The following is a 22,127-nucleotide window of genomic DNA, read 5'->3' on the forward strand; positions in this document are numbered from 1 at the left end:
TTCTAATTTGGTAGTTATACAAGTAAAAGAAGGACCTATTTAAGTCTTCAGAGTCACCAACATGGTTAAATGTAAGTGAATGGAGGTCCTATATAATTCTTGTGAGTCACCAGTCGATTGAAATTTTCCCAAATTCTGTAAACATTTTATTAAATTTATTGTAAAAAAAAAGTTTATAAATTATTTTTAAATAATAAAAAAACTAGTTAATAGTATTGTACTTATTGTTCCTTTTAATCTCTTAAATAATAATAAGAAATTGAAAATAATGAACAAAATACGAAAAAAGAAAAAAGAAGACATAAAAAAAAAAGTTAAAAAAGGCCTCCAAAGTTAGAAAAAGAATCTTTGTTAAAATAGTGATTGTTCTGGTGCCTAGAAGTGACAGCATGAATTAAAGCTAATTATTTTATTAACGCGATTGTTTTTATTAATTATTATGTAGCTCGAGCTTTTTTTAATTAGGCAACATTACAGTTAGATGGCATTAGTTGTGTGTTAATTAATGATACCGGAAGTAAGCTAAAATAAATGGTTTTATGCTGAGAAAAATGCATAAAATGCATCTTGCTTGTCGAGTATGCAATAGTACTGCCAGACTATATAGGTAGGTGATTTTGCAGGGAGGGGCGGGTGGGGCAAACACTTCTCTACCCATTATAATGTCGGTCAAACTTAAATCCTGTTTATATTTGATGAATTCGTTTTTATAGAAGAACTTTCATGGATGTTTATGATAATGACTTTAATATTTTTTAGAATAATTCTTATTTTGACCAGACAGACAGATTATGTCTTCGTATCGATTTCATATTTGATCATTCCAATATTTTATTTAATAATTTTTATAGAACTTTCATGTATGTTAATGATGGTGGTTTTCGACTAGACAGATATTTGTTATCTTACTTCTTTCATAATTGATGTGAGACTAGAGTAGATATGTTTCAAGTAACAAGCGACAGAGCGTTACTCTCCCCTGCAACACTCAAGTCGTACTGAAGACAAATCTTGACACTTGTATTTACAAAGTTTTAGTGCTACCTGGTGGCTAATATGTAAACTACAATTCCTAAATATATGTTGACCAGTCCAGTAAGTGCTGTTACCTGGTGGCCATTTTTAAAACTAATTACTTTAATTAGTATTAACTTTTTCTGCTTTTTACCGCTTTCTAATGGCATTTTATGGAACTATTTTTTATTTTTGAGGTTTTTAACAATTTTTCGTTGTTTTTCCCCCTTTTTTTTGACATTTACCAATGTCACAATGTTTTACAGTGCTATATATTAATCGGTTTAAAAGAACTTGGTAATTTTTATTAATCCTAATTGAATTACCAAACTCTGATGATGAAGGACGGGGTAGCATTTAAAGATATATCTGGTTAAATATACTAATTGGTATCGCGTTAGCATTCTAATACTGTTTTATTCTATTGAAAAAAAAATTGAGATCTGTGACTAAGGATATTTTTAAAGGAGGGGTCAATTAGAAAAAAAAATCTTAATCACCCCCTGTTTGCTTAACCTATAACTTAGACCCACTATTTAAGGTCATTCCGTACCAAACACATAGGCAAAATTCACGAAAACAATATAGGAAAAAAATAAAATAAAAAACTCTAGTATTCCACCTTGTTGCTTGTTGTTTAATGTTAAGCATGTTATAATAAAACTTAGAAACTTTTTATCAATGTTTAATTTTATAAATTCTTTTAATTTTTGCAATATTTCCCTGTACGAATGAACTTTGTTTAATTTAGTGTTTTCTGCTTACAAAAAACGTGCCCATTTAAAAATTATTTAAAAAAAAGGGGGTTTATCTTTACAAGCCTTAAATTTGTATTAGGTTTCATTAATTTTATTTCACATTTTTTTGTACAATTTTTTTTTTTACAGTTCACTAATAATAATACCATATGATATCTGGTAAGTAACCGAAAAGTAACCTCCCACACTCACTCAGACACCGGCGGGATACAGGTGTGAGGGTGTATTCATTATACTATATACATTAAAACCTATTTATCAACGTCTCATAGTGGATTTACCTTGTTCTATGGTTTCCATTATGTTTGTCTTAAAAGTAGTTTAAATTTTTTAATGAATTATGAATACTAAAATAATTTGTGCAATGCATCAAACTTCATTAATGCCGTCTAGAAATTTAGATAAAAGTATTTTAAAGTACTAAAAGAAAGAACAGTAAGTTTGTTTATATTTTATTGTTTAATATCCTGTTGAAATGAGTGCAGTGGTAGAAACTGCAATAAGGAGCTTTCAATCTTTATCCAGTGCTCTCCAACACTTCTGCAGTTGCAGCCTAGCAATGCTCAGCGTTCAACTGGAAATGAATACGTCTATGGGCCCTCTTTACACCCAGCAGCACGTCGATAATAGATGATTTTCATCTAGTCTTTTCTTGAGAATAAAGAAGGAAATCTACTTACCACTCTACCTTTGTTCTTCAGGTACCTTTATTCATTATTAAGTTATAATTATTACAACAAACTAAAACCTTTTTTCTGTTAAATTTTTTTAATTTCGTAAAATTTGATTGAAATATTGGTGAATGCTGATTAGAAATGTTCTGCTTATTTAAATATTAATCGTGCTATATTCGATCTAACTAGTTTTTAAAAATAAGTTTTCTTGAAAAATTGGAAAATGAAAATGATAAGCAAATAAAAATTACAGTTTACTTTTTCTACCGATCGAACATAATATTGGATTTCTTGCTTGGAAATAATTTATATACAGGGTGTTCATTTTAAGACGGCTCAAATGCATATCATGCTTAAACGGTTAATCTGAGCAAAAAATGGTAGTGGAAAAATTTGTTGCCCGTCCCTTCTAGTTTCAGACTATGTGACTTGATTTTAGATTCTTGCCCGCATACGCTCGACCAAAAGTGAGGGTTCGCAGTTGACCCCCATTAAAGACATAGTTTTAAAGAGTATAAAAAGTTATGAAAGAAACCGGAAACCGCAATTTGATCTCTTTAAAATTAAAGGTGCTAGGCCATTTCAAAATCTCGTATTTATTAATCATTTTTAATTTTTGAACTTGTTAACAAAGAGAAAGAGCGCGCGATACATCATTTTTATATATTTTTTCATCCTCTTTCTTCTGAAAATATTGCCAAGGCAGTAAAGCTAGTATTTTTCTTAATATCGGGAAATAAGTAGTTTTCTGAGTGATTTTCTAAGAAAAATCGAATGTAATGTTGTTTTTGTTTTTAATAAAACGGCATATATGTATATATATATTTTTTTACTTACAACTTCATGGAAAAAGTTTAAATTTAATCCAAATACATGAAAGTACATTTCATGTTTTAGTCAAATTAACATTTAACTCTAGTAGTTATGGTTTTTGTTTCAAAAATGTTTGATTGAATTATTTAAAGTTAAACGTACATTTCTAGAAATCTCTTGAAAAGAGGTTTTGTTTATTGGAAAAATGCTCCAATTTCAACAATCTTTCATAAAGTGTGAACTAAATTATAATTATTAATGTAATATTTTTTTCCATTTTCCAGTGCCTTCAGCCATGGGCCTTTCCAACGCTATTTCAGCTTGCAGCTAAGTGATGATGCTCATTTTTCCTCTGAAATGATTACCTCGATGGGCTCATCATTACTTGCAACATAACGCTGGCAAATATGAGTCGATTCTCATCCATTCTATTCCGGAGTATAGGAAGCCGACGATACCTACCTTCTATTCTGACTATGGAATTGTTATGGTTGTCTTATCTATTCTTTCATATATAACAGCATTACAGTAGTAAGTAAAACATTTTTTTTAAACATTAATTCAGTTTTTCCTGTTAGGTCTGAAAAAAGTTTCAATTTTTGCTGAAAGTGGGTAGTACTTTCATTAAAAAATTCAACATCTTATAAATTCTGAATAATTTTTTAACCAAATGAAACTATTTTTAGTCGAATAAACTTTAAGTGAAAGTATATTGAACAAAATTGAACTTGAGTAAAAAATGGTTTATTTTGGTTTTAACCAAAATAAATTAATAAATTACTAATAAATTTATGGCAGTAAGTGTAACATGACTAAAACAAGTTGATTAAGTACAACAGTTATATTGCAACGTAGGAGTAATTCATGTTAATATAATTTAATGTTTTACAATGCAATGAATTCGTTCTAAAAGATTAATCCGTTTAGAAGATTTAAACTAAAATTGCAGCATTCATATTTTATTTATTTCTTAAATTCCTGAAGAATACAAATTTATCTTAAGCAAATGGTTGCGTTTTTGTTTGCAGTATCAATGAATAGAATGCTTTTTAATTCGAGTTTAACTCTATAAACTGTTAATTTCATTGAATAATAATTTTCAGATTGAAAACAGCCAATACTCTGAGCCAATAACTGTAAAACCGTCCATCAACTGAAGTGGAAATGAAAAAGACGTTGAGGAAACCTCGATCAAATGAGTAAGTACAATCAGCTATTCTTCTGAATCAATTACTTTAAAAATTGCATGTTTGTATCACAATCTTATTCAATTATTTTTTGACTTAAAGTGAAAATAAAAAATATTATTTATGAGGAGAATAAATAAAAACCTTTAATTTGAAAAATAAAATGATTTATTTGCACACCTATTTTGTTATTACATAGACTTCATATTTTACATTATATTGTAAGAAAAAAAATACATAAAAATAAAAAAATACAAAAATAATTACCAAAAAACTGTTAAATCTAAAAAAAAAGAAAAAAGAAAACCTAAAAGGAAGGTTACAGAGTCTAGAGAGGGGTAGAAGTAAAAAAGAAAACCTAGAGGGAAGGTTAAAAATGTTCGGCAGAGTCGTGAGAGTGTGCAAGAGCAACAGACAGCTAGAGCGATCTAGTAACCATTAGTTGCAAAAAAATCCGTCAGAGGGCGCCACTAATCAGACAGGTGAGAGAATAGTTCCAGAAATAGCCACCAGGTAGCAGTGCTGTAACCTCCCACTATATATACGCCTGCAGCACGAATTCTCGTCAGTACGACTTGAGTGATGCAGGGGGGTAGATCGCTCGTCGCTCCTAAACATATCTCTTATCTAGTCTAGTCTAACATTCATCACCTCTCTCTCAAAGAATCATGATGTCGGGAGATGTTGTCGCTTCGACGGTTCTCCCCACCCTACCCCGCCCTCCCAGCGAACTTAGTTATATACCGTCTAGAAGCAAGATGGCGCCAATTAAACTCACCTGATGGCCCACACTGGTCACTAGATCGCTCCAGCTGTCTGTTGCTCTTGCACACTCTCACGGCCCTGCTCGGCCATTTTTAACCTTCCCTCTAGGTTTCCTTCTTTACTTCTACCACTCTCTAGACTCTGTAACCTTCCTTTTAGGTTATCCTTTTTAATTTTTCGTATTTTCTTCATCATTTTGAAATATTTTTAATTATTTTCGTTTTATTTTTACTTTTTCATATTAATTCACACATTAAATGGAAAAAATAATAAAATAATTTTTTTTAATAAAAAAAATAAGATTTTTAGTAATTTTTTTTTAAACATGCAATTTTTAATTTTGATAAAATCATGCATATTACGTATAATAACTACATACCTTTTTTCTTATAGATTCTCAAACAAATTTGTTGGAATATTCACATTGGATTGATGATTTACGTCTTTTTCACTTGGGCTTCCATTGATGAACAGATTTGCAGGCATCCACCAGTATTAATTCTGAAAATAATTATTCATTGTAAATTAAATTAAATTAAAATATTTAGTAAGTTTTACCTAGCATTAAGAAAAACATCTATAACAATTATTGTACATTATAAAGATTAAATAAAGAAGACTATAATTGAACTAAAGAATTGATTTTTTTATTCAACCTAAACCTTTTCTTTCAATGATAATGAAAAATATTTCTAAAAAAACACACTTATTCCTTAGGAAAAAAAATAATTTGATTAGAAAAATATAATAACACACATAATCTACTAGCATTATTATTATGAAATTATTTGTATGAAAATGAGTTAAAAAATTATAAGCTCGAATAAAAATAGTTTTATATGATTGGAAATTGATGCAGAATTCACATGCGTGTTTGATGTTGAATTTTAAAGTACTGCTACCTACAATCAACAAAAATTAAAACTTCTTTCAGATACAAAAAAAGAATAATATGTATGAAAAAAAGTTTTAATTCTTGTTGTATCACTCCTAAAATAATAAATAATAAGATAAGACTTACCTGGATGCGAATAACTTCATAATAATGGTCGTGCTGCTGGAAGTACAAAAGGGCTCTGGAAGGTATTGCTGGAACCTTATCATGACTGAAACTGGCATTAATTTTTTATCCTATTGAAACTATGATTCAGTCACCAAAAATAATGAACAGTAAGTACAGAAGCACCCTTAAAAATTCATCTCAGGTAAAAACTGAGCTTAACGGGGCTGCAAGTTGACGAAAAGCCCATTGATGTTAGCACTGCAAGTTGACTGAAAAAAATATTACATTAAACATAAGTAGGAGTAGTACGAATTCGATTCACATTACATTAATACTTCATTTATAACGTAAAATTTATCAGTTAAACTAAACATTTTTTCAAAAAAATATTTGGAAAATATTCTCTTCACTTTCTTAAAATAAAATTTTATAATATTCACGATGTGCTTGTTACCAGAAAAAGGTACGACTAATCACGTACTTCTCTAACAAAATAAATGAACTAGGACGAAATAAACCTAGAGTTGACATGTGTTAATAAACAGAATTTTAAGAATTTATTTTTTCTAACAAAAAATTCAATTATTATTGAAAAGAAGTTTAAAAAACTGGCTGAATAAAGGTTTCATTAAGAATAAGTTTTTGATTAAAAATGAATGCATTCACATGTATGTTTATCGTTCATTATTTAAATTAAACATCAAATTTCTTTCACTAAAGTTTAAACATTAATTATTCCGATGATGAAAAGTTAAATAATCTTAAAAAAGGTTTTAGTTTATAATGTAATATTTTGAACGTACTAAATAATTGATAAGATTACCTGAAGAACATTTCAACCGTCTAAATAGTAGGTATCTACTTTTATCTACAAGGAAATCTTTCCTTGTATTCTTCAACCTCCAGATTAGAATAGTTAAGAATCATCCAATATTGGCCGACTTGAGGTTAGATGTAAAGAAGAGCCCATACATGACGTTTTCCAATGAACGCTGAGCATTACTAGGCAGCATTCGAAAATCCAATTGATAAAAGCACTGGATGGATAATGATTAAAGAATAATCCATTATCAGTTTCCATTTAATTCACACTAATTGAATTATACAAGAAATCAGAGCATTTTTCTGTTAAACTAAATCTACCTTTGTGTTTATTTTACCCCTGACCGGTTGCGGAATTTTATGTATCAACTTAATTAATTTATCGAGATTGAATTATTTGTTTGAAGTTAAGAACGCCACCTCAGTGACGTTGCTTTCTTGCAGTACACTTGCTAAGATAGGAAGGTTATATGGTGGTTATGTGTGCCATTCAAATTATTAATTGATCCTAAAAATAAAATAAAAATATTAATTATACCTTTATTATTAATTAAAATTAATTAATTTATTAAACAATTCTGAACGTTTAGTGCATTTATAATTATTTAAAATTGTAAGGTTGGAGTTGTATATTATATAAACTCCAAACTATGCTTATTTCATTTGTGCTGAGAAATAATTACTTTGAAATAAAATAATTTTACAAACTTTAAAATAGTAAAAAAAACATGCAAGATGCTCGTATATTAATAGTTTTTGCGTTTCTGAGATTTGCTTTGTCTGTATGGACCTTACTAAAACAACATTCACAACGTCTCAAGACAATGGACTTAAATATAATTTCAAAAATTATAATCGCATCAAAAATATTGAACAGCAACTGACGCAGGAATGGCATTAACAGCACATGATAAACAAGAACACGAATAATCACTGAGCGGCTGATATTTTCAAAAATTTACGTGCAAAATTGACAATTCATAACCATGCAGAGAATCAGGAACTAAGTACACTAATAACCTAAGAAAGAACATAAAAGATAATAATCACACACTAACTAAAGCGTACAAAGGCAACTCTACGGTATTTTTAACACACTATGTAACAAAACGACTGACTTCTTCAACAATAGCGGTCACATAAATCATAAGAACAATCCGATAACACGTTTCTAAAGGCCAGTCAAGACAGCTCTAAAAACCAACATTCTCGTGTACAATTAACGTTGAATATTTAAATTAAATATTTCTTCTACTGTTTGCAATTCAATAAATAACTTAAAAATAATTTTAAAATAAACTTCGGAGAACAACTTCAATACGTGAATTCGTCACCGTACACGATTCAGGAATCTCTGTTTCTAACAATATAGTCACGGAGCTAATGAACCACTACAAGATGAAGGAAAAACATTAGTTAGCGAAAATTATTACACCACTGTGATTCTTGTTCATGACTTAATTTGTAGAGGTACTAATATCATTAGAACATTGCGTAATAAAAGCTGACAAACCGAAACCGATATCTCCAAGAGGAAGAAAATTAAATTACTTAATTTCCAACATGATAGAAATGTTACAAAATGGAAGAAATTACCCGAAAGAGAATGACGAAAAAGCTGAGTACCATTACTGAAAATAATGCCGCAGAATTTTACGTAAGTGTCAATTGCCCATAATCACAAACTTTTCAAAATCAGCAAAAGAGAGAGCTGTACTATATATCAGATAGATTACTAATAAATCAGTCATCATAAGCTCAGAAGAAGACGAATCAAGTTTCCCAAATTGTGATTGTGTTGAATCTTATTTAGTTGCCACAATAAAGCTCTGGGACACTAAAATTTACGAACAGAGGGAAAAATACACAACCACAATATGAACATATTCATTCTAGGTTGTGCAAATACTTTTAAACTATCTATTTTTTGTTTGTTTCTGATTTACTAATTTACCTTGTAATTTTTTTTTTGTAATTATATGTACCTGAACTGAAATAAAGTTTATAATGATAAAAGAGTTTTGAGATTCTATTTAGTGTACTCATTTGAAAACAGGAAGTCATTCACTTATGCAAATACTTTTGGGTGATTTTGTATATTGATGTGTATTGTACTTACAATTGTTTTCTTAAATGAAGTTGGTAGAAAATCTTGATTTTGATTAGTTGTTAATGTCATTGTAGTAAGTTATCCACTAGCTTTTTTTTTGACAATTCATTTCATTTAAGGAGTTTTTTTTAAAGAAACATGTTTATCGCCAGAAATTTGTCACCACATCGCGAAAGACCTCTAGGTAATGAAAGAAGGATTCACTTGGGTTACCTATCAGTGTTGTCCAAGATTTCATGATATTTTAAAGATATTGTTCATTTATAAATGTATTTGTTAATACTGAATTAAAAATATATTATTTTGTTTGTATGATTAACGTAAATTCATATCTCAGTAATACAACATATACAATAGCAGCAATAGTAAGTGCACAATTGAATGAAAAAAAAAAAAATACCAGAGAGAGAGCAAAGGAACTTCAGAAAAGATGTATCTTTTCATAGTAGAAAAAAAAAAGAGTTGGAGTAATAGATACAAGCTGGTTACAATGTGGTAATTATTGTTATATTGTAGTTCCATTTACTAGCACTCCAAGAAAATGTAACAGCTTTAGCAACATCAATTGGAATACTTATTGAGAAAAGAGAAGAGGAGCTGAAACTTAAGATTTTGGATCTTAAAAATAACACTGTACTGAAATCCTATGAAACAGATAAAAACTTTTGGAAGCTGGTTGACAAAAAAATATTTCCATTTTTAAAAACTGCAGCATATAAGATAAAATCGTTCTTCGGTTCCACATATTTATGCGATTCATTGTTTTCAACTATGAACACAATAAAATCAAAATTCGGATCTCAAATTACCGACGAGCATCTTGTCATCTTGATGATTGCCTCCGGACAGGAATATCAGCCTACAACCGTAATTATGAGGAATTGGATTGGATACTGATGCTCAGTGCCAAAGATCACATTAAGAAAACTTTTAATAAAACTTTGTCATACAAATTATAAGTAAATATTAAATAAAATATATTGTTTTGTACATTGTATTATTAATTTGAAAGTAACTGTAAATTTAGCTTTCCAAAATAAATAGTGCCCGTTACTTCATCGGCAATTTGGAATATGCTCTTCGGTTCTAAAAGGTCGGTAATCACTGGTATAGAGTAATAAAACTGATTACGATGGAAAGGTTTTTGTTTGCATCTACATTAGAATAACTTTTGCATACATACCTGTTTTATTGAAATTTCGTATTCTAATTTGTTGTCTTTTTAATCAAATTAAAATCTTTCAACAAAACTAAAACTTTTCCTTATTTAGATTCAAAAAGATTTAATTCATATTGGTAAAGGGTTTATTTTCCATTAAAATGTTTTAGGTGAAATAAATAATGGATATGACTACTTGAAGAACAGAATAGCTAAGAAGCGTGTTAGGAAGTTAGATTTCCTTGTATGTATATTTATTGAGCAGAATGTAGAAATGGATTTGAATTGCCTTAAATTATAGTGCCTTATAATGATTTTAGAACGTAGATCGCGATTCACTTTAAATAAAAGCAGTCTATCATACTACGATATAACATTAATATTTCATAATATTGGTACATAATAATTAGTACTACACTTAGTATGTAAGAAAAGGCATTCTCTCAAATTTTATCCGATACAGCACGTTTATCACATTCAGGCTGGTTTTAGGTATTCATTTACACATATGTACTATACTGCAAAGCTTTCTTCCAGATGACTAATGACGCCACGCTTATTATTCTTTTTTGTCTACCATGAAAAAAGTACATATAAGAAAAATCTTGATAAAAATATTAATAAATGATGTTTATTACAATGTGGGAAAAACAAAATAATCGTTACAAACGGTTTGAAGAGAATATATTTGCCTTTCCATTGAGTTGTTACAAGAATTATATATAACTTCAATAGAGTCATAAAAATAACATTAAACTACTAAAATTAATAGTTTATTAAAGTATGAAAACGAAACTGTATGTGGAAATGTTGACATGAGGAAAATTTATTTCATTTTTTAACTGCATGTCCAGCTTTATGTCAAATTAGAAAAAAAATAATAATGAAGTTTTGAGTAGTGAATTAATTTTAGAATTCCTTAGCGGCAAAACTTGGTTAAAGCTAGCAAATTATTGTAAATCTGTAATTAGCTACAGAAATAATTTCTAGAATTTAGTTTTTGAGTTTCTCTATGTATAATTATCCTAATAGGTATCAAGGACAAACCAAAATGGTTTTACAGATGTTATACAAAACTTCTCAGGTAAGATTTTGCCTAGAAAAAATTACTGCTCGTAGAAGGGATCTTTAATAGTATCCAGTAGTAACTAAGGTAACAACTCCTCAGTGCGTCACAAACCATTGGACTGTTTCCAGATCCATAGGCTGAAAATGCTGAAATTTGAGGTTATTTCGGCACTGGCTCTGTTAGCCTGCTCGTAAGAGCAGTTTACCGGGGGACACCACGAGGAGGTAGAGCTCAGATTTCTGTCCCCCACAAAAAAAAAACATTCTTGCCTAACCGCATTCCAACAAGTTTTGACCCTGTTTAGTGCAGGGTAACAGTAGTCAACATTGTGACAGATGCATTACCTGCGAAGGGTCAGGGTCAAAACTAGCGATTAAGGAATACGATTAACCGAAGTTAACCGCGAAATTATTGAGGGGATTTTGGCATGAATGGCGGAATGAGGGATAAGTGGCGTTTGCGAAATTATAGAAATGGAAGACAACAACAACCAAGAATACAAGTACACAACAAGAAGACAAAACAACAAAAGAATAAAACAATCCCTCAAAAGTTTAACATATGTACATACATAATATAAATAGATATTTGAAAAAAAAAATCCTATAATCCAGTTAATCTACCCATATTAATCCCTCAATTCCACGTCTTCAATCCCCCTAATCGAGGTCATCTATCCCTTAATCCAGTACATCTATCCTTCAAATACAATTCATCTCTCCATCATCTATCCCTCTAATCCAGTTCATTTCTCTTTTCGCTATCTATCCATGTATACCACTTCATCGTTATTTTGTCTTAAACTTCATCTCAATTTAGCTATCCATTAATGAAGTATGTTTATTTCTCCCATTAGGAGCAATAAATATCTCATGAGTAATTTTATTCAATAATCCGGAGCTGATAAACATGTTCTAATGTTCAAACCGCAAACTTAAATTAATGCAATGTAATGTGTGACTAAATGTCTGCTTCAATATTACATACTAAGTCATGGAGCTCTAATTCAATTTGCATAGAAAAAAAATCCAAATTAAGTACCGCTTCGACAATTGCACTGAGTTTTGTCTATGAACTAGCAAGTATATCTCTAATACCAACTAACCCCTTATCATTGTGCAATTCATTAGGAGGCTTACAGGAAGTGACAAATCATTGAAACGATTATCCCTACATAACACAAAGTTAGAGAGCAATATTTAGCTAACAGGGATGTAAATCTGCATCCTTCGATTTGGGCATTAAATAAGCTATCTTTGTGTAGAACAAAATCCCTTAACTTTCATAATAAATGCACACAACACGGAAACCATAAGGGTAAAAAGACTAAACTCAAATTCCAAACCTTATCACATTATTAAATTACGTACACTTCAACAAAAAACAAGAATCTGGAGCAACTTCTGGAGCATCTTGTCTTGTGAGTGTAAGCGCGTAGAGGCTTTCTGTTTAAATATGTAGAAACTTCTACAGACTGAGTAAAAGGGACAATCTAACATAAAAATATAAAGAGTGATCTTTTTTTTCACAATTAAAAACCAAAATCGATAATCACAATTAGACTAAAGCATCTACCAATTCTTTTAAATAAAAACTTAACAGCATTTTTCCCTATATGCCTTCTTAAGCTGGGTCTATAAGAACACGAACTTACGCGGAATACGGAACGGAACATCGTAGTACGGCATAAACGATTTTGTTGCAGCCTGCCTTTACTTTTTTTGAAATGTACGATCGACGCGCTTGCGTTTGATATACAGAAAAACCGACGGTAATCGTATTCGAAATTATTCGAAGCGTCACGACGATATCGAAATCGACAGAAACTATTCGAACGTTAGGGAACCGCCGTTTTCCCTGAAGACCCAGTTTTAGTGAGATATTCAATCTCAGACAAGGTTCTCACAGACTTATCAGGGATTATAAAACGATAAATCAGTTCATGATAAGACAAAAAAAGACTTCGTTTTTGTAAACTTTTCATTACTGGTAACGCTTCATTCTTAACCCACCTTTGAGAGAAACCTAAGTTAAACAAAAGATTTCTCAATTCAAAAACCCAGTTTACTTCATTTCTTAAATTAAATTAATTAAATAGAGTCTGCATAGATCCACTTTCTCATTTTTACTCAGCATTCGAGCAAGATGATTCATCTCTCACCATATTTCTCAATAAAGCTTGCAAAGCCTTTATAGTATCCCACCCGTTACCACAGTAACAAAGGCAAAGGAATAAATATTGATCTATTTTGGGGAATTTCAACTGATTCTGTTCAATTCCCGGACAGATAAAAGAAGATTTCAAGTCAAAATTGCAAAGAAACTAGATTTGTTTGGGCATCGGCTCATGATTCAGCTACAGTAACCGCATATAATTAAATAATTTAAAGCTCCTTAAAAAATGAATACACTCTACAGTATTCCAAAAAAGAAGACAATTAAAAAAGTTAAGAAAAGTGACTATAACTTCTCGTATATTCCAGTTATCCGAATATCAGGTAATTTTCTGAGATCGTTGACAGCAAAAAAAAAGCACTGATATTTTCAATTATATTTCACCCTTCTCATCAAACTGGATCACTTTGTTCTTGACTTCGGATTCAAAATCTTCCACTAAATCAACAAAGACGATTCCAAATATATTTTATTTAAGCCTTGAATTGAATTAAAGGTAATACATAATCTTTTTTCTAAATTTCTAACAACAAACAACTTCTATTTCTGTCTTTTAGCTAATAATCCAACTTCCATTTTTTTACTTCTAACAAACTTGAAGACCCTGTAACGAGGTGACTCAGGTTGGCTGCAGGCCAAGTTCTGTAGTTACATCATTACAGGTCTGTTATCTTGTTAGCAGCTTTAAAATGTTATTGGAATTTCGTAGCGTAGACTATGAAATGAGGTAGATTGTTGTTGCGGTGTAGTTTAAGAAAAATGTATTTACAACCTTTTGCAGCAATATGTTGGCAACACATAATACGTAATATTCAAAATAATATATTTATATTTGTAGTCGCCAAAATATTGCTTATTCAATTCTGGAATATTGTATTTTACTTCTTCAAGGAACTAAACTTCTTAACGTCTTAAAATTATTTTGTTATATCTACCGAAAGTTATCGTATTAAATTACTAGGAATAATTAACTTCGATATTATAGAAATAGATCTTAATTTACTCGCAAGCTATTTGTTACGTTTAGTAAGTGATGGATACAAAGCTCTGAATTCGAATGATGAGAGATGGAATCAAACTTGCTCAATTGAGCTGTTTAAAAAAAAGTCGGACCTCCAGCTGGCTCGATATCATAGAACTGGGTTTGAAATTGAGCAAATCTTTTACATACCTTGGTTCCTGCTCAACACTGCGGGGTAAGAAACGGCTAAAGTTCTGTTCTATTATTTCCCATAAGTCAATGAACCTTTGTTAGATTGAAATATGAAATTAAAGACTTCTTCCTCCAATTTAAGATGACAAATAGAAAAAAAATGCTGTTGAGTTTTATATTTAATAGAAAAGATTTAACTTTTACTCTGAAAGTAATTATAAGTTTGGCTTAATGCTGAAAAAAATCACATCCTACATTTTATAAAGCCCACTCAGAACTTAGATATTTAAACACATTCACTTACAACAAGCCATACACCACAAGCTATCTGATCCAGATATTAACAACGCTCCCAACTAACAAGTTGAACGTTTTTGTTTTTTTATAAATTGTGTACATATTAAGACAATGAGTACAAGGTTTGGAGATTTAGTTTCGTATAAGCTTAACATTTTTGATTCCTATATAACCATTATGTTTTTTGTGAAGTTTGTTTTATATTCTGCTCGAAGGAAACTTTGATAATTCTCAAATCCTAGTATCTACATAGCATTCCTTGTAAGCTAAGAACTGTCCCCTCCCCGCATGTGCGTGAGTACTGGAATAATCACTTACATTTCAACAATTTACCACTTATAACAAACTGCACTAAGATTGGGCGTTAATGGGGGAAGAGCACCTTATCTGCAGTTCAAGCAGACTAATGTTCAGTACAATCGAGTGTTACCATAGTTAATTTGAATTTTTTTAAAAAAATCACTTTGAATTACATATCCATGAAGTAAAGCATTAATTTTGGAACAAATGACAGAACACATTATAAGCATTGTTTTGAAGGTGAGGTTCAGAAACTTAGAACATGTTAAACGATCCCAAATTATTGAAGAAAAATAGAAATTTTACTACTAATGGAGATTGATGCAAGAACTCCAAACTTGTATTATCCCTGGCCAGCAATGAGAGCCTCTCCAGACAAGTAGAAAATAGTTTCGAAGATTCATATGTTTTTAAGCGACAGAAGAAATTGGTTTTGAGGACTATCGATGTCAAAATTAGTTCTGATCTGATGGAAGAAGTAGACTTCAGAGTGGTTTAGATCATACTACTGAAGCTGCTTATGAGTAGAGGCTAGTCGTAGAACTATTCTTTGAATATAAAAGAGCGGTTTTTTCTTTGGCAAAATTCTTTTAGAAAAAAATAGAGCCCTAGGATCCTGCGCAGAAATGCTTGACAGTGAAGATGGTGGGTGAATGTAGGGAGTGGATTGAGTGCTGACGAAGTACAGTCGCAACCGGAGGTAAAACGAAAAATCGATGTTCTTTCGTGGAAAAAAGAAGTAGAGGTTGAGTTGGAAGCCTGCACTAAACCAGGAGAACCTCAGCAGTGTGGCTTGATGAAAGGGTGATGATGACTGAAAAGCCTAGTGTCGGAATGTAGAAGCATAAGAAGTACGAACTGGTGGTTTACAATTCGTTCTTGGTTTTGGCATTTTGAGAACAGGAAATCGTTGAATCGTGAGGACTAGTTGAGCAGTGTCTCCTATCTGTTGACTTCCTCTTGAGTGGCTTCGGATGGAAAAGAGGGGGCTTCAAAACGAATTCCAATATCCACAAAACTGCTTTGGGAAGACACTCCATATATAATTTTTTTTTATTGATCGCTTAATATTTTCATAATTCGCTCAGATATCTCAGATTAACATCATTAGAATAACATATGTTTAGTCCGACAACTTAGTTAGGACACCTCAGATGCTTCTGTCTCCTTGAGGATGACACCTCTAAAGAGACATAACTAAGTTGTAAGCCTAATTAAAAATTACAAAAAGCCTGAATCCATCCGTAGAATTCAAGTCAGTTTACCTTCTGTTTCAACTTTTGAAATTGAGTTCTGGAAATAATTAATCCACACCTTCTCCATAACAAAATAAAGAGAAAAACTTGATAATTGTGTTATTTTATTGCAGCTTTGTGATGGCATGTTTCATTAATACCAAAGCCTGTAAGCTCGATTCTAATTTCAAACTAAAAATTGAATAACTAACATTTAAACTCTATTTATTTCGATTTAAGCACTAAATTTGCTAAAGTAGTTAATGTGCAATTTAAAAAGCGTTATCATTACGTAAATTTACATCAATAATTTTCTATTTTTCCTTTTTTTTGTGAATATTTTATTTTTATTAAAGTCATCTTTAAAAAATTAAAAGTGAACTTAAAGCAATTTAAACATTTGTAATTATATCTAAATTGTTTGGACTTGTTCTTGCTTTACATATTTGCGGAATAATGTCTTGCTTGGGCAGTATAATACCTCAGCAAATACGTCATTGTATCTGTTGACTTCTTCCTCTTGATAATAACAAAACTATATCTGTTTCAAACCAACTGTACGACAGTTTAGTATTATTCAAGAATCATTATAAAAAACATTTTCAATGCCATCGAACTTTTTAAGTGTAAAGTGATTTTATCCTAGAATGTAGTTATGAGACAAGCTGTTACATTGTGTGATTGTTGATATCTGATATGGTTTTAGTGTAAAAGTGTTGTTTTGTGTTATTAACAGCAAAAGCAAAACTAAACTTTGGTTGGTCTAAAAGGTTGAAAAAATCGTGAACAATCAATCACTCCTTAGGGTTTTAACACTTCCGAACTCAGTATCTGTAACAATAAGAAAACACAAATATTAGTAAAACTTAGTTTGAAGGATTGAGGATACTTAACAACTATATATGAAGTTAAATTATTTTCTTATTTGCTGAACCAAAAATAGTCTAGCAACTTATTCAAAATTCACATTATTACCTATCTAAAATTTAGTAAGTACCTAATGTGCTAAAGCTCACTTAAATTATTTAAATAATTTAAAAAGAAAAAAAAACATCACTGGGATCTAAAACTTTACTCAGTCCTATTCAGATAATCTTCATCAGAACTGTATTCAATTAAAATAAGTTTTAGAACCACCTTTAACATAATTAAATCCCACGAGATCAATTTAAGGCCACTTTAATAAACTCGAAGTAATAAAATTATTGAAAATGCAATTATTTTTACTAAAATATCAATAAATTAATAAAGTAGCAGTTTAAAACATTGAAAGTTGAAAAAAAAACGTGACTAAGAATTGATTCAAGGCTGAAATTTAGTTCAATTTCAGTTATAAATTTGGGCCAACAAGGTTAAATTTGGTTTGACTTAAGTTACATTAATTTTTTATCACACATTGTATTAAAATAAGTGAACAAAACATTATTATATACTAGGTAAAAAAATCCCTCTATTTCAATCTGATTTTCATTATAAAATCTAAATTATTCTAAATATTAATCAAAACAATTAAATACCGTTAAAAAGGTTGATAATTAACCAAAAAAACTCTAATAATTTCCAAAAAATAAAAAATCGTCCTTTGGAACAAGTAGCTTACTTAAGCAGCCAGCTCTTTTTTCAATTTTTATGAAATAAAATTATATAAAATAATAAATTTTTATATAATCTTATTTCTTTTTTATTATTATATTAATAATAACAAAAATTTGATAGGATATTTTCGATTTTAATTAAGAAAACGAATTTACTTCGTAACTACGACGTTACCTAGGTGAGACCAAAAGTAAAACTGGCAAAATGGCCGTTACGTACAACATACATATGTTCTGCTATACAAATACTTTTTAAAAATTATTAAATCAACTTTCATTTAATTTCATGAAATTGTGAATAAAAAAACGTTTTCCAATCTTAAAATATTTTTAATTAATTAATTTATTAGAAACTACATTATGACTTCACATGCAGATGATGACCATGCAGTACTTTTGATAATAAATAGTTCCATTATTATTATAAATCTCATTGAATTTTTTTTTTATTTAAGAAATAAATAAGAAATTTAAGGGTAAATGTCAATAATAGGTGCCCAGAGGTGTGGCCTAATTCGAAGTGATTCTGATTCACTGTACCATATAACCCGCCATATTCAAATATAAAAGTAAAAATATTAATTTTATATTTACAATTAAATTTGACGGGTTATACAGTAATAGCGAATCAGAATCACTCCGAATTATAAATTCAAGATTGATACTTTTATTTAAAAATATATACCAAATATATTTAATTTAACCATGGCCATAAAAGTAATCGAGAGAGCAAGAAAAAGTAGAAATTGAGACCAACTGGATGCCAGTTCCAATATTTTCTCAATTTTATTATTATAATTTTCCAAATAAAAGCCTCCAAATGTATTTAATCTAACCCCGGCCTTAAAAGTACGTTAGAGAGCCAGAAAAAGTAAAAATGAAGACAAAGAGATAATGAATTCCAATACTTTCCCATGCATTTTACTACTATTCTTACAAATTAAGGCCACACAATGCAGTTAATGTAACCCCGGCATTCAAAGTACATTAGGGAGCAAGAAAAAGTAGAAATGAAGACAAAGTAATAGTGAAGTCCAATACTTTTCCATGCATTTTACTACAATTCTTACAAATTAAAGCCACCCAATGCAGTTATTGTAACACCGGCATTCAAAGTACATTAGAGAGCAAAAAAAAGTAGAAATGAAGACAAAGTAATAGTGAATTCCAATACTTTTCCGTACATTATACTACTACACTTACAAATTAAAGCCACCCAATGCAGTTAATGTAACCCTGAGATGAATTCGAATATTTTCCAGTGCATTTTACTTTTCTTTTTCCAAATAAAGGCCACCTAATGTATTTAACATAACCACGGCCTTAATAGTAAGAGAGAGAGTAAGAAAAAGTAGTAATTGAGACGAACTGGAGATGAATTCCAGTATTTTCCAGTGCATTTTACTTTTCTTTTTCCATATAAAGGCCACCTAATGTATTTAACATAACCACGGCCTTAATAGTAAGAGAGAGAGTAAGAAAAAGGAGAAATTGAGACGAACAGGAGATAAATTCCAGTATTTTCCAGTGCATTTTACTTTTCTTTTTCCATATAAAGGCCACCTAATGTATTTAACATAACCACGGCCTTAATAGTAAGAGAGAGAGTAAGAAAAAGGAGAAATTGAGACGAACTGGAGATAAATTCCAGTATTTTCCAGTGCATTTTACTTTTCTTGATCCAAATAAAGGCCACCTAATGTATTTAACATAACCACGGCCTTAATAGTAAGAGAGAGAGTAAGAAAAAGGAGAAATTGAGACGAACTGGAGATAAATTCCAGTATTTTCCAGTGCATTTTACTTTTCTTTTTCCATATAAAGGCCACCTAATGTATTTAACATAACCACGGCCTTAATAGTAAGAGAGAGAGTAAGAAAAAGGAGAAATTGAGACGAACAGGAGATAAATTCCAGTATTTTCCAGTGCATTTTACTTTTCTTTTTCCATATAAAGGCCACCTAATGTATTTAACAAAACCACGGCCTTAATAGTAAGAGAGAGAGTAAGAAAAAGGAGAAATTGAGACGAACTGGAGATAAATTCCAGTATTTTCCAGTGCATTTTACTTTTCTTGATCCAAATAAAGGCCACCTAATGTATTTAACATAACCACGGCCTTAATAGTAAGAGAGAGAGTAAGAAAAAGTAGTAATTGAGACGAACTGGAGATAAATTCCAGTATTTTCCAGTGCATTTTACTTTTCTTGATCCAAATAAAGGCCACCTAATGTATTTAACATAACCACGGCCTTAATAGTAAGAGAGAGAGTAAGAAAAAGGAGAAATTGAGACGAACTGGAGATAAATTCCAGTATTTTCCAGTGCATTTTACTTTTCTTTTTCCATATAAAGGCCACCTAATGTATTTAACATAACCACGGCCTTAATAGTAAGAGAGAGAGTAAGAAAAAGGAGAAATTGAGACGAACAGGAGATAAATTCCAGTATTTTCCAGTGCATTTTACTTTTCTTGATCCAAATAAAGGCCACCTAATGTATTTAACATAACCACGGCCTTAATAGTAAGAGAGAGAGTAAGAAAAAGGAGAAATTGAGACGAACTGGAGATAAATTCCAGTATTTTCCAGTGCATTTTACTTTTCTTGATCCAAATAAAGGCCACCTAATGTATTTAACATAACCACGGCCTTAATAGTAAGAGAGAGAGTAAGAAAAAGGAGAAATTGAGACGAACAGGAGATAAATTCCAGTATTTTCCAGTGCATTTTACTTTTCTTTTTCCATATAAAGGCCACCTAATGTATTTAACATAACCACGGCCTTAATAGTAAGAGAGAGAGTAAGAAAAAGGAGAAATTGAGACGAACTGGAGATAAATTCCAGTATTTTCCAGTGCATTTTACTTTTCTTGATCCAAATAAAGGCCACCTAATGTATTTAACATAACCACGGCCTTAATAGTAAGAGAGAGAGTAAGAAAAAGTAGTAATTGAGACGAACTGGAGATAAATTCCAGTATTTTCCAGTGCATTTTACTTTTCTTGATCCAAATAAAGGCCACCTAATGTATTTAACATAACCACGGCCTTAATAGTAAGAGAGAGAGTAAGAAAAAGTAGTAATTGAGACGAACTGGAGATGAATTCCAGTATTTTCCAGTGCATTTTACTTTTCTTTTTCCATATAAAGGCCACCTAATGTATTTAACATAACCACGGCCTTAATAGTAAGAGAGAGAGTAAGAAAAAGTAGTAATTGAGACGAACTGGAGATAAATTCCAGTATTTTCCAGTGCATTTTACTTTTCTTGATCCAAATAAAGGCCACCTAATGTATTTAACATAACCACGGCCTTAATAGTAAGAGAGAGAGTAAGAAAAAGTAGTAATTGAGACGAACTGGAGATGAATTCCAGTATTTTCCAGTGCATTTTACTTTTCTTTTTCCATATAAAGGCCACCTAATGTATTTAACATAACCACGGCCTTAATAGTAAGAGAGAGAGTAAGAAAAAGGAGAAATTGAGACGAACTGGAGATAAATTCCAGTATTTTCCAGTGCATTTTACTTTTCTTGATCCAAATAAAGGCCACCTAATGTATTTAACATAACCACGGCCTTAATAGTAAGAGAGAGAGTAAGAAAAAGTAGTAATTGAGACGAACTGGAGATGAATTCCAGTATTTTCCAGTGCATTTTACTTTTCTTTTTCCATATAAAGGCCACCTAATGTATTTAACATAACCACGGCCTTAATAGTAAGAGAGAGAGTAAGAAAAAGTAGTAATTGAGACGAACTGGAGATAAATTCCAGTATTTTCCAGTGCATTTTACTTTTCTTGATCCAAATAAAGGCCACCTAATGTATTTAACATAACCACGGCCTTAATAGTAAGAGAGAGAGTAAGAAAAAGTAGTAATTGAGACGAACTGGAGATGAATTCCATTATTTCCCAGTGCATTTTACTTTTCTTGATCCAAATAAAGGCCACCTAATTTATTTAACATAACCACGGCCTTAATAGTAAGAGAG

General features: G+C 30.7%; 2 long non-coding RNA genes across 5 annotated transcripts; one reads left to right on the plus strand and one right to left on the minus strand.

The window, feature by feature from the left end:
- Window positions 1-3,285: 3,285 nt before the first annotated feature.
- Window positions 3,286-9,351, minus strand: LOC141447482 (uncharacterized). 4 transcript variants are annotated; one of them, XR_012454362.1, is made up of 7 exons: window positions 9,156-9,347; window positions 7,358-7,544; window positions 7,038-7,251; window positions 6,233-6,483; window positions 5,591-5,712; window positions 4,334-4,412; window positions 4,098-4,237 (listed from the first exon to the last, which is right to left on the minus strand). It is a non-coding gene; the product is annotated as an uncharacterized lncRNA (long non-coding RNA). The 4 variants fall into 4 exon arrangements; XR_012454363.1 differs by lacking the exons at window positions 4,098-4,237; window positions 4,334-4,412 and adding an exon at window positions 3,286-3,839; XR_012454360.1 differs by having other exon boundaries at window positions 4,334-5,712; window positions 9,156-9,351.
- LOC141447484 (uncharacterized) lies at window positions 4,363-5,849 on the plus strand. Its single transcript, XR_012454367.1, has 2 exons — window positions 4,363-4,458; window positions 5,605-5,849. It is a non-coding gene; the product is annotated as an uncharacterized lncRNA (long non-coding RNA).
- Window positions 9,352-22,127: the final 12,776 nt, after the last annotated feature.

The sequence above is a fragment of the Rhodnius prolixus genome, unplaced genomic scaffold (genome assembly GCF_049639745.1).
Source record: "Rhodnius prolixus isolate KJV_2025 unplaced genomic scaffold, Rpr scaffold_7, whole genome shotgun sequence".
Taxonomy (NCBI): Eukaryota; Metazoa; Arthropoda; class Insecta; order Hemiptera; family Reduviidae; genus Rhodnius; species Rhodnius prolixus.